The sequence below is a fragment of the Gopherus evgoodei genome, chromosome 7 (assembly GCF_007399415.2).
Source record: "Gopherus evgoodei ecotype Sinaloan lineage chromosome 7, rGopEvg1_v1.p, whole genome shotgun sequence".
Classification (NCBI taxonomy): domain Eukaryota; kingdom Metazoa; phylum Chordata; order Testudines; family Testudinidae; genus Gopherus; species Gopherus evgoodei.
Window position 1 is genome coordinate 92052548 of NC_044328.1, and position 12512 is coordinate 92065059.

The 12512-nt window shown below is 42.7% G+C and overlaps 1 protein-coding gene across 2 annotated transcripts in view; it reads right to left on the minus strand.

The window, feature by feature from the left end:
* VGLL4 (vestigial like family member 4) overlaps positions 1–3300 on the minus strand; it is a 153871-nt gene extending 150571 nt beyond the window's left edge. Inside the window, exon 1 of one of the 2 annotated variants that reach the window (XM_030569685.1) lies at positions 2982–3300. The gene's annotated coding sequence lies outside the window, so the exon portion shown is untranslated. The other variant, XM_030569687.1, reaches the window with a different exon arrangement.
* Positions 3301–12512: the final 9212 nt, after the last annotated feature.

Below are 12512 nucleotides of genomic sequence, written 5' to 3' on the forward strand. Positions count from 1 at the left end.
CTCCAGGCAGGCGTGGGGCTGCGAGCCCTGATTCTGACCCCCTATGGGGCTGCAAGCCCAGACCCCAATCCTGGCCAGGAGCGGGGCTGAGAGCTCCGGGCAGGCGCATGGCTGCGATCCCTGAGTCCGACCCTCCATGGGGCTGTGAGCTCAGACCCTACCCTGGCCAGGAATGGGGCTGCGATCCCCGAGTCTGACCGTCCCAACAAGGAGAGGGGCTTAGAGCCCTGAGCTGGGGCATCCAGGATGCTGTGAGCCCCGACCCCTGTACTGGGGTTGTCAGACGGAGCCCAGCCATGCAGAGGATTATTACTTGCTTCAGGTCATTAATTGCTGTCAAGTATTAAAATAAAATTCTACTTAAAAATAACTTTTCCACTTATATTTAATTTGATAAAAAATGTGTTTTAGTCTTAATTTAAAAGCAGTGAGAAAAGGTAAATTCATTTTAAGCAACAGCATTTAACTTTAGCATTTAACATAGTGTTAAATATAAAAAAAAATTTTTTACTTTCTAAGGGGGAGGAGGGTCGCACTCAGAGGCTTGGTGTTTAAAAGGGGTCACCAATACAAAAAATTAGAGAACCACTGCTCTACTGTGACTCTTTAATCTCACACTGTGTCTCACTTTAAAGATAAAGGCAGACAGTTGAAGTGTGGGTGTATTCAGAAAAGTTACTTGATAAAACCAAACAAAACAAGCTCCTTCTTATTCAGTGATACCTTTTACTTTAGTGGGATTAAAAAAACAAATATTACTTTTTCACTGCCTCTTACTCCTGTCCACCTTCCAAAGCCACCACAGCTAAAGTAAGCTGGATTCTCTATCAACAGAAAAAAGTTACTAAATTCCAATCAGTTATACATGTGAAAGCTCACTGAAGGCAACAGGGTTTGTCCAGGTATCACTGAAATCATAGTTTGGTCAGCAGAACCTTATTACTTCCAATTATGCTTGAGAAGAATAAACTCAGTATGATGCCAATCGCAGGCTGAGTTCACACAACTGGGAGACAGAGAAAAATCTCCATTATTAGAATATATTTTATATGGAGTCACTTAGATTTAAACAATGAATCCAAAAAGCAGTCTCACAGACTTACTTTTCAATACAGAATCACAGTTTGCTGAAAAAAATTTCAGCGCTTGTCTGCAAGAGAAAGTTATACCACTAAGTTTGATAGCAAAGTTTAAGTCAAGGTGTGAATTAAGCGGGCTAAATATAGCTATATCAATGCAACTCCCACTGAACACTCTTATTCCAGAATAAAAGCATTGAAAATGATAGCTAGACAAGCACAGGTATATTGGTATAATTATATCAGTATAACTAGTGAAACTTTTGCATGTATATAAGCCTTCAGCCTGTGTCAACTCAAATATTAATTTTAAATGATGGGGCCCAACAGTTTGGCAAGTCAGAATTTGGATCTCCAACTACCTCTACATAGACTGGCAGAGTATGAGAGCATTGTAGAAATAGTACAATCATTCCAAGAGATGGACATTGGAAGGGATATGAAAAAAAATCACTTTGCATCCTTTGAATGACACTCCTGCCTGACTCAGGAGTGGCACTCATGTCCTGTGGAGGAAGTTCCATCCATCCCCTCTTCTGCAAGGAGGTGTCAGTCTTGGCAATGTTCTTGTGCAGTCACAGCCACTTCCACGAGGGGCACGGCTCCCAGCACTGAAATGTGCTGCGCTCGGGGGGGGGGGGGGTGTTTTCACATCCCTGAGCGAAAAACTTGCAGCACTGTAAAGTGCCAGTGTAGACAAGCCCTGAGAGGATAAAGGACATCAGAGGAAAGCTGAGGGAATCACAGGAAACCCATCTTCTGAAACAGGGTGAGGAATTTTCCTTCCCATCCTCAGTAGGATTTAGTAACTAGAATTACTAATAGCATGACTGGTCCTAATAAATTCTGCAAAATGATCTGTTTAGAAGCGAGGCAGGTTTTCTTGGCATCCCCCCCTTAGAATCCAGCATTCCACCATGCTGCCAATTTCCCTGATGATGGAATCATCTGAAATCACTTTGTGTGAGAAACTAAACTTAGGTTTTCAATGCCAGATGGAATCAGTGCATTCTCTTCCCATTACACCACAAGCATTACACAGTAGCACAAGAACGCCAACACAAGAACAGAGAAAGAACGAGCATTCCCTTCCACACGCTACATGGAGCTTGCCATGCTATAATCCTCAAGTGAGGTCCTTGGTACCAAGGAAGGGACGTGGCCAAGCTTCTCTGTATGTTGCATGACTGCCAGGGAGCCCAGGAGATATTCTGTGCAAGGAAATCCCCCACACCACAGCACATGCAGAAAGCTGAAAGCTTCCCCAGCTCACATTTCCTCAGGACTATACAGAAGAGGAGTCTGTGGGATGCAGGAGAGAGGTGGCTGCAGTCAGTACCCGCAGTAACACAGCCAAACTCAGAGATGCTCCCTTGGCCCCCATAGCAAAGCAAAGACATGGGCACTACTCAAGCATTTGCATTGCACTCATCACTGGAGTAGCTAAGAGCTCCTGGGACGTGGGCCAGGGAAGGGGTCACAAAAGACAACTAAGGGCCCAGGACAAAAGGGGGCACGTGGCAGAGTCTGGCGTGGGAAACCAGAGACGCCGGGCAGGTGTAGCCCGGGGTGCGGGGAGCATGGGGGTCTCAGGGCAGAAGTCAGGAGTTGGGGGGCCGGAAGCAAAGGGCGGCAGGAAAGACAACTGGGGACACAGCCCAAACCCCGAGCACCCCCACTCCAGGTCCGAGGGCCCAGTGCTGCTCTAGTGCAGCCAGGGCAACAGCCGAACCGACCTCCTCGAGCACCTGCACCCTCTGCACTTACCCCACTCGCCCCTGGACCCAGCCGGGCTCTGACCCTGCAACGACGGACCGGGAGCCACGGGCCCTGGCCAACCCGCTCCCGGGCCCACCGCTGCTGCAGCCTCCTTCTCCTCGCCAGGCCAGGCAGCTCACTCACCAGTGCGCACCCCGCGCGGCTGGGCGGGCGGCTGCTCCCCCCCCACCAGCGCCGCGGCGGGACACGCAGCGTGGCCGGGGCTCCAACAAGTGCCAGGCTCCGCGCGCAGCAGGGCTCCGGCTGCAGGAGGAGCAAAAGGGGGGGGTGTTTACTCCAGCGCCGAGACTCAAACACGGCGAGTCCAGGAAGGGAGCAGGCGCTGCAAGAAGCCCGGCCCGGCCCGGCCCGGCCTCCCCCGGAGCCACTAGCTGCACTGAGAGCCAAGGGAAGAATCCTAGGCACGGCGGAATTCTCTTCCTAGCAGGTGGGGAGAGCCGGGCAGCCCCATTGGCTGGGCCAGGCCATGAGATCAGCATAGATTAGGATAATGAGACCCTGACATCACATCCTCAGCAGGTAGGGAAAACAGAGAGGGGGGGGGGGGAAGGAAAGGGAAATCCCCCCATCCTCCAAGGGGGAGACAGGCTGGGAAATCCAAGCAGGGCTGAAAGTGGGAGGAGCCCTGGGCTGCTGCTTTACACACAAAAGCAGCCTTGCTATGTTTGGCGAGCTCCAGCAGTTCACGGTACTGTTTTTAATGCAACGTGCTGTTGTGGGAGGGGTTGTAGCAGGCTTTGAGTGGTGCAACTGCTGAAGTCTAGGATTACTCGGAGGAAGGAAATCTCTGCTCTTTAAATGAAGCTGGTACTCGGGTGTTTCACAGGCAGAGGGAAGGAGGGATTTTACAAAGGATGTTAAACACTGTATTAAGTATCAAAGGGGTAGCCCTGGTAGTCTATATCCACAAACACAAGGAGGAGTCAGGTGGCACCTTAAAGGCTAACCAATTTATTTGAGCATAAGCTTTCTTGGTTAAAAACCCCACTTCTTCAGATCCATGGAGGGAATATTACAGAGCCTGTAATGTGTACATAATAAATAAATAAATACACGCATGGAGTGAAAATTACAGAATCTGAAGAAGTGGGTTTTTACCCACGAAAGCTTATGCTCAGAGAATGTATTTCCATCTGCCCTTTTGTAAGGCAACAGATCCTATGCACTAGGAAAGAAAGCTGAGATTTCATTGTCTTGTACTCTGTGACAAACATTAGAAATATATTTTTCATCTTGCAAATGACCAACCAGAGAAAAAACAGCAGAGATTCCCTATTGATTAAAAGCAACATACCTTCATTCCAACTACTGTTGATAGCCTCAACTGTATGCGCACACTAAAACAACAAATAGGAAGTTTTCTTAAAAAAAAGAAAATTAAGACCCTAATTTAAATGTAGTAAAACCAAGCTTCTGTAAAAATGAAGGCCAGTAGAATTTATATACATAAAAAGACACAGTAGTTTTAAAACAAACAGTTTGTAGTGTTTTAAACACAAACGTTGCAGCCTTAAAAGGGCTGAAAGTCAAACTGGCCTGTTCATTATCCAAGCAAACAGAAAAGCAAAAAATACACAAAGTAACAACTATATTCATCACTGGCAAAAAAAAAAAACTTACATTATTGTAAAGTTAAGGTTGCTTGGTAGTATGCCATCCCTTGTGGAATGTTGAATTGAGCAAAACTCACTTTTGGAAACCAGGAGATGCAAAGCAACCTTAACTGGCAACCTTAACTCTGCCCTCTTTCAGCAATGCCCTAATACTCTCCCTACACACACACACACACACACACTTTTACGCTGCCTACTCCACAGTTGCTAACATGTACAAGCTCTTCACCTCCTTTTACAACCCATTCACTCTCAGCCATAGGATTCTATCTAACACTATTAAAGGGCAAAAAGGAGGAAGAAAATATGAATGTGGCACTGACAGGTGCCAGTGCCCCTGCTCTCCAGTCCCCCTTCTATTCACCCCCAAATTACACTTACCTCTGTCCCACTTCTCCTTGCGCCAAAGCCTCTCTTTCCTTAGCCCCCAGCCTTTCCCCCCTACCACCCATCCCAAAGTATCCCCCTCCCCTCACTGCTGCTCCAAATCCCTCTCCCTCTATAAACCCACCCCTCCTCTCCCAGGAAGCATTGACATTCTAAATAATCCCATGCCCAAAGATTTTAGGAGTGTGGGGGGGGAGGTCTGGGTTGGCTTGCACTGGCAGAGTTGTGGGATGCATTGGCAGAGACTTGAGGTGCAGGAGTTCAGGGTGCACTGACAGACCTGTGGAGTGCAGAGTGGCTGACATGCAAGAGATGGGATGAACAGGCATAGCTAGAGATACCAGGCGTCCCTCACCTGAACCCCTAGGGTCCCTCCCCTTCCCTACCGCCCATTCCATTTATCCACTTTCCCATAACTTCCTACCCTTTGCTGCAGCCCCAAATCCTTATACCATACCCCCACTCCTCCACCCCCTAATACCCTATCCCTTCCAGGAAGCATTTACATGTCTAATTTTTTTTCCTCACACTTTCAGTACATTCCCCAAACTAAAATGGCTAACGATTACTCACAAATTGTAGCCATCTCCAGCCACTCAGTTCAATCTCCTTTTGTCTTAGGTTGAGTTGTTGTGATTAATCTTTAGATTAGGTTAATGGAAGGATGAATTCACAGGTATCAAGGCATGATTCATCCAGGGCTTATCAACACGTACACGCTGCGGCTGTGCCATTGTAGCACTACTATGCGCTGGGAGAGCTTCTCCCATTGGTGTAGTTAATCCACTTCAGTGAGAGACAGTAGCTACGACAATGGGATAAACTTTTCTGTTGATGTAGCACTGTCTACACCAGGGGTTAAGTTGGCGTAACTACATCGCTCAGGAGGTTGGATTTTAACTTTCAGGATTTAGTGAGTCCCACATGCAACCTTGGATAAAACTTGACAGATTGAGACCATTTTGACCCACATCACATAAAAAGAAACAGTGCAAAATATAGGGCTTGAAACATCAGGTGCTTGTTGGATCCACAGCTATTGTGGGATATCTAATAGCAATTTCAAGAGTATTTACCATCTGAGCTTGGCAAGGTGATTGTAACCTTTTCTCTCAGCTGTGTAACTTGCCACAGTTCTTCCTCCATTTGCATCATGATACAGGGATTTCTACAATATGCAGAAAACTGTGGCCCACTTCATAACTACTGTTTCATACAGTGGGCAAGTTACACTAGCATTCCAGGATCTGCACTGGCTTCCAATGGAGTTCTAGGTGAAATATAAGGGATTGGTTTGACCAGCTACCACTATTTATTATTAAACCCCAGTGTGAAACGTGTTTTTTATCTGTGGTGTTGTCACAGCCTACTGATAGAGCTGAGGGCCCAATTCTGTAGTGCCAATTGTGGCAAAGTTCCCACTAATTTCAACAGGATTACAGGATCAAACCTGACACCTGCTCCATGGCCATATAAGGAAATTAAATATCCCCCGCCAATCCCCCATCATATTTGAATAAAGAATGCTCTAAGCTAACCTCTCCTCACACACAGACACAAGCAATACCACATTACTACTCTGGAGACGGTTATGCTAATACACACACTCCCTGCAGCAGTAGAATACTTCAGCACAGGCTATGCTACAAGCCAGGTTTTCTTAAAGAAATTCGTTTTAAAAAATGATTTCAGTTCGTATGGTTGTGCAGCTGGCAGGTCTCGGGCACAACGCTGTTCTAAGCCTTTTCAGTCAGATATACTTGTGCATAACAACAAAAAGCTGAATTTTTTCTTAAGTGTTCATGGGGGAGGTAGGTTGCCAGCTGGCATTCATAGCCCTTACAAGAGAAATTTAGCAGAGTTCAGTGAGGTTCAGCTTCTCCTCTTATTGTGATTTTACAGTTTTGTTAATAATGACATTACAGGCCTTTTCCTTGGCAACAGATTGGAGCTTGTGAAATCAGCTTTCTCTGAACAGAAGCTCCTACTGTACTACTTGAAATTCTGCACAATCAGGCACAACACAAAGATGATTAGTTTTTGCCACTGTAAGCAAGCCCTTTTCAAAGCTATCACAAAATATTGTCAGCGTTAATAAAAAGTTTGCTGTTACATTGGAACATTTAATTTGTCAGTATAGTTTATACTCTGGATCTGGCTCCATCTATATCTTGCCTTAATATCATCATGGGTCACAGTTACAACTGACACCAGCTTTGTAAAATTTACTTCAAAAAATTTCTTATCTAACCCAAATCACATAGCTTCATATGCAAATAATGTTTTTTAAAAGATATTTTAGTGTCACTAAACTTTACATCTAAAGTTCTCATTTTGAAATCTAGATCCATTCGCATTATTATGCTATATCAAAAGCATGCCTAAACTCATGACACTGTAGCATATGTGGGAAGATTTAAGAAAACACTTCCAAAATTTTAAAATATTGGGTTTTGTTGTTGTTTCATGATGTGTCAAATTGTGGTATATTCCACACAGATAAGTTGATCAAACTGTAAATTGTTATGGTGATAAACGAAGGCGGGGGGAGGGGAGGAGAGATGGGCACCCTTTTATGGACACCCAGCCAGCCAGCTAGCTATAAAGTCCCTCTTGGTGGCTGCTTGCTTTACCTGTAAAGGGTTAAAAAGTCCCCAAGTAAAGAAAAAGGAGGGCTTGAAAGTGCAAAAACCTTGGAGGAGCCCCTAATTGGCACTTCTGTCTTCATGTACAATAAGACCTTCTCTGAATTGATAGTTGTCCATAAAGGTGGCGATGTTCAAAAGAGCGTCAAGGAACTAGGTGCCCAACTCCTGTTGAAGATGAATGATATTTGGATGCTTCGCTCTATTTGTCGTCTTTGAAAATCCCGGCTGTACTTGTTGCACACTTGCTCAGTGGTTTACAGGCATTGTGGTTCAAAATTTTTTAAAAAGTAAATTTTATGAGCAAGTATAGCTTTTTGGTGATACAGAATTTTCATCACATCCTGCAATGAGGTAATCTATACATCCTTAACTTTATAATATTGCTACAGTAATTTTGTATCTGGCCAGAAAAGGCAAGCTGTTCAGATTTGCTTGATCCTGGATCTTAATTACTGTACGATGGCTTGTCTTTTCTCCTGTATGAACATTAAGGTAAAAACAGTTAACTCATGGCATTTGTAGTTTGAGCTTAATTTTTGTTATGAAAGCTGTGCATTGCATAATAGAAACAGAAAAGGGATGGAGCTTGAAGAAATTTTCACAACAGTTGTGTTTGTTGGTAAGTGCATATTAAATAAGACTCTTGTAATCCAAAGACTGACTGTCCTGAACATTTAACTGCATCAAAGGCTAATTTTTTTTAAAGGGCTTTTGTTTTAAAATTATGTCTGTATACCGTTTATAAAATATCATTATACTGGCCTGTGTTTTACACTGAAGTCTCTATTTGAAGGATAGCTTCTAAAATAACGAAGTGGTCACTTTGTTAATTCTAATAAACATATTTTAAATAAAACTTTACAAAGAAACAAAATTTTAACTCCAGAGAATGTTTTCAGTTTAATATTACAATTCCAAACAATGTTACAGTACTTCAACAAAAAGGGAAAACCAGTGACTGTCTTGTTTTTCAACAGCCTTGGATACCCATAGTACTTAGGACTGGACTTGCCTCTAATCTAGAACAAAACAAATAAGCCAGTTGTGGTCCAACATTATGATGCAGCAAAACTAGTGTCATGCCTGTTTTATTGGACTCTGAAGTTACTTGGTAGTTCTCTTGAACACAGTGCTGCTGTTTTGTTCCTGCTCCAAATGAAAGTACACTGTCTCTTTTAATCTTCCTTAACAGGATGGAGTAGACCAGTGGGTCTCAGACTTTTCTGTTGGTGATCCCTTTCACACAGCAAGCCTTTGAGTAAAACCTCCATATAAATTAAATTTCCGAGTGAATTCTTCCAGGTATGGAGGATGAATTTTCATACCTGGTCCAAACTTTACACAGCTTTTCAGCTGCCCCCATCTCTTAAGCCCAGAAAGAACAACAGAGAGACAAAGGTAAAGTAAGCCTTCCCATTACCTCTTTTGGTCAGGTGGGAAAGGGCATGCACTTTCAAGCCCTGGTCCTATACTAAATCAGTACAGCTGCTGCTGGTTTGGAGCACAGCTAAGCTCAGGCATTTTATCCAATCAAAACAAGGAGGTGTTCTAATCTATTCAAGTTCTCATACTGCCCTTATCACCATATTATCAGTGTCTTCCAGAAGTGCTGTAAGTGACATGACTTGCATCTGTCACCTGTGTCCCCTTCTTCCTCCTTTCCCCCAGTTGCTAAAGCCAGCACATTTTCCAAGTGGATGTAAGAGCTATGTTATAATAATAGACGGAAGTTTCCACTTTTCCAAATGGCACACTACAGGTAAAATATGAAGCAGGATTTAAAAAGACTCCTTTTTACTTGAAGAGGCATTCCCAATGAAGTTACAAATAAAGCAGAAAAAGGGAAGTGACTATTTAGTACACATTATTTAAAGGTAACAAAAAGCAAAGCATAAGAAAACTAAAATAAGGGCTGTTAAGACTAAATGATAGATTGTGTGATCTCAGTGGCCAGAACAGATACCTAAGCCCCAGAGCACAGAGGCAATGGAGAGCAAGAGACAAACAAGATTTCAGCAAAAATAAAATAAATACATAAATAAATAAAAATCTGCTTGGAGTTCCAAACATCTGACTTTACCAAATATCACAAAAAACAGACTGTCTGTATAGTGTACGACTGAAGACATACAGGAAGGGTTCTGTTAGGCAAGGAGTGAGACATATAGCTGGTTCATCAGCTCTCCTTTCTTTGTATCATAAAGCAGGATGTCCATGCATTCAGTAGCAGATCCAGGATTTTAAAGAGACTCCTATGGCATAATGGAAAAGCAATTGAAGCAAAATGAACAGGACTGATGATGTTATTGCCTACAACTGCTATTGAAAGGACCACCTCAAGAAGCCAATTCCTACCCTGACTTAAAACTTACAGGAGTCCTCTAAAGTCAACAGGGTTGCATGGGGTGTAAATCAGGTCAGACTTTAGCGCTTCATATATCAGGATTTGCCACTGCATGTACTTTGGGGCGGGGAGTTGTTTGTTTGTTTGAAGTGCCAGAAAATGGTGTAAAAGTCTGATTATTTACAGACCAAGATTTGATCAGATGACTGGATTCTGAAGACACTACCGAGACATAAGATTCTGGACTACGTTCCAAGGGTTACCTGCAATGTTCTTTTTCTGTGAATACACTTATATCTGATCTCAAACTTTGTTTTCATTTATTACAGCTAAATCTAGTCTTAAAAATTTACTCAATTTAATGCACCTGAGTAAAAATCCACAAAAACATAGGAGAAACAAGAGCAAGATGCTTACAGCCTGTTACCTGTAATCATGTCCAATTAAAGGTTTTGTTACAGCCAATTTATAATTTCAAAATATGGTAAAATGAAAATTTTATCAATTGCAAATCTTTGTGGCACAGTTGAAATAGTGAGTGTGACAGATGTTTTATGCCACTAGCTATACAAACCAAGCCATACTTTATTTCTTCCAGCAAAAGATAACATACAAAAGAACAAACCTTTCCACACTTGCAGAAAATAGGTCCAACTAAAAGGTGGTTCACATTGCCTTGAAAGGAAATAATGCTTTGCACTTTTTGAACATCTTACAATGGATCTCATAACTTCACAAACATTAACCCCACATTGATCACCAGAGCATGTTGGCAATTTAAAAATATCTAATAGGAAAAGGCATCCTCCCGAGAGAAGTAGTCCTTTGGTGCCTCCTGGCATGATAATTATGAGAGAAGGAGGGGGAGGGGAAGGGATACTTCGATTTATTCACCCTCTACTCAAATTACAGGTAATGGAAAAGATTCATTTTCTATTGAAACTATGTAAAAGTACCAAGATAGATCCTCTACGATTTTCTCTGACAAGGCTATTAGCTCAAAGCATCAATGCACATGCTGAAACGACAGGATATTATGGAAGGGCCACGGAAAGTTAAACTGTATAGTTTTTAGGTGACTATCTGCTTTTTAATTAATCCTGCAGCTACCTTACTCAACAGTCTTTAAGGTGCCACTGGACTCCTTGTTTTTGTGGATACAGAGTAACACGGCTACCCCCGATACCTTACTCAGTCTGTTAGTCAAATGCACTGACATGCAAAAGTCAACAGATAAGTATGCCAAAGCACAGAACTTCCCAGGCATAGGTGAGGACATTAAAAAGAGCCTGCACTTCAATTTCAACTTTAGATACTCTAAATATAGCATTAGATCATTGAAGCTTCATATGGCTAAACACCTGGAAGAACTGGCAAATCTTAATTATGTTCTATTATTGCTGCAATAAAAAGAGGACTTAAGCAGGAGAAAAACCACCCATCTTTGATGGACTGGAGATATTAGTTAAGTGAGCATCCTCTCTGGCGCAGCTGGCCAATTTCATACATAATATGCTATATTACATAAAATGTAACCATCTGTAGTATGGTTGTCACTGCACAGCTATGATCAGGGTACAGCAGTATTGTTTAGATGGTTGTTCATGAGATCAACTTTTTGTTGACAAAGGGGCCCATTCCTGAGATGGGTGTGTGCAGAGAGAAGTGGGGCTCTAACAAACATAGATGCTGCATCTGGACAGGGACTTCTCCACTCAACTTATCTTTGCTACTTTGCCAGCTCTGGTCTGAGAAATCTTGATTTAAAGTTCCCTTTATCTGTCCAGACAGAACAGAGTTTACTATAGTGTTTCTCAAATTGTGGTCTGCAGAGCTCTTGCCTGGTGTGAGGAGAGCTAGCTGGTCCCATCATGCTGATTCACCCATGATAGTGTCTTGTAGCTTCTACCGGTGTCTTTCACTGAGAAGAAAGCATGGATGCCTGTTAAAGCACCTGGAAATGAGGAGCCACCCACCTAACTGCCTCTACTAGGCACACTGTTCATACAGAATGATGAGGTGGGGGAAACAAGATCTGGAGCTACCAGAGAACAGGGAAATGAATGTTTTGGGGAGAAGTGAATGAAATAGCTGGAAATTAAACCCACGTGAGATGCAACCAAGCAGCAGGGAAACATGCAGGAGAATGGGAGGATGGCACGGTTTAGGTAGGAGAGAGAGCAATAAAACAAAGTACACAAATGAAAATTTGAAGTAGACGAAGTCACTAACATTACAGAAGGGCAAATACACCTTTTCACACTGAAGACAGTTACCAGTACATGTTCTCCTAAAACTAGCTTTCCACGCCATGATTGCTAGTTATTTTAGTGAATTACAGCTGTAAACTGCAAGGTGTCATTTCTAACCATTGCTGGGAACTTCAAAAGCAACAAAAATATATGAAATACATAGAAAAATATAAGAAAATTAAATGTAAAACTTTAACTGTACAAAAGAAAGGAGCTCAGAATGTGTGCTGCACTTGCCTATGATTCATTCATGGCTTTCTGCCAAAAAGCTAAACACATGCAAGACCAATGGCCTCAAGGGGAAAGGTAGGACACTTTTAAAAGCACAAAGATAAATGATTTACAGAGCAGAACCCATTGAAAGAAAAGCTTTCTGCCTACACCAACCAAAAGAGAAATTTTTCAAGTCT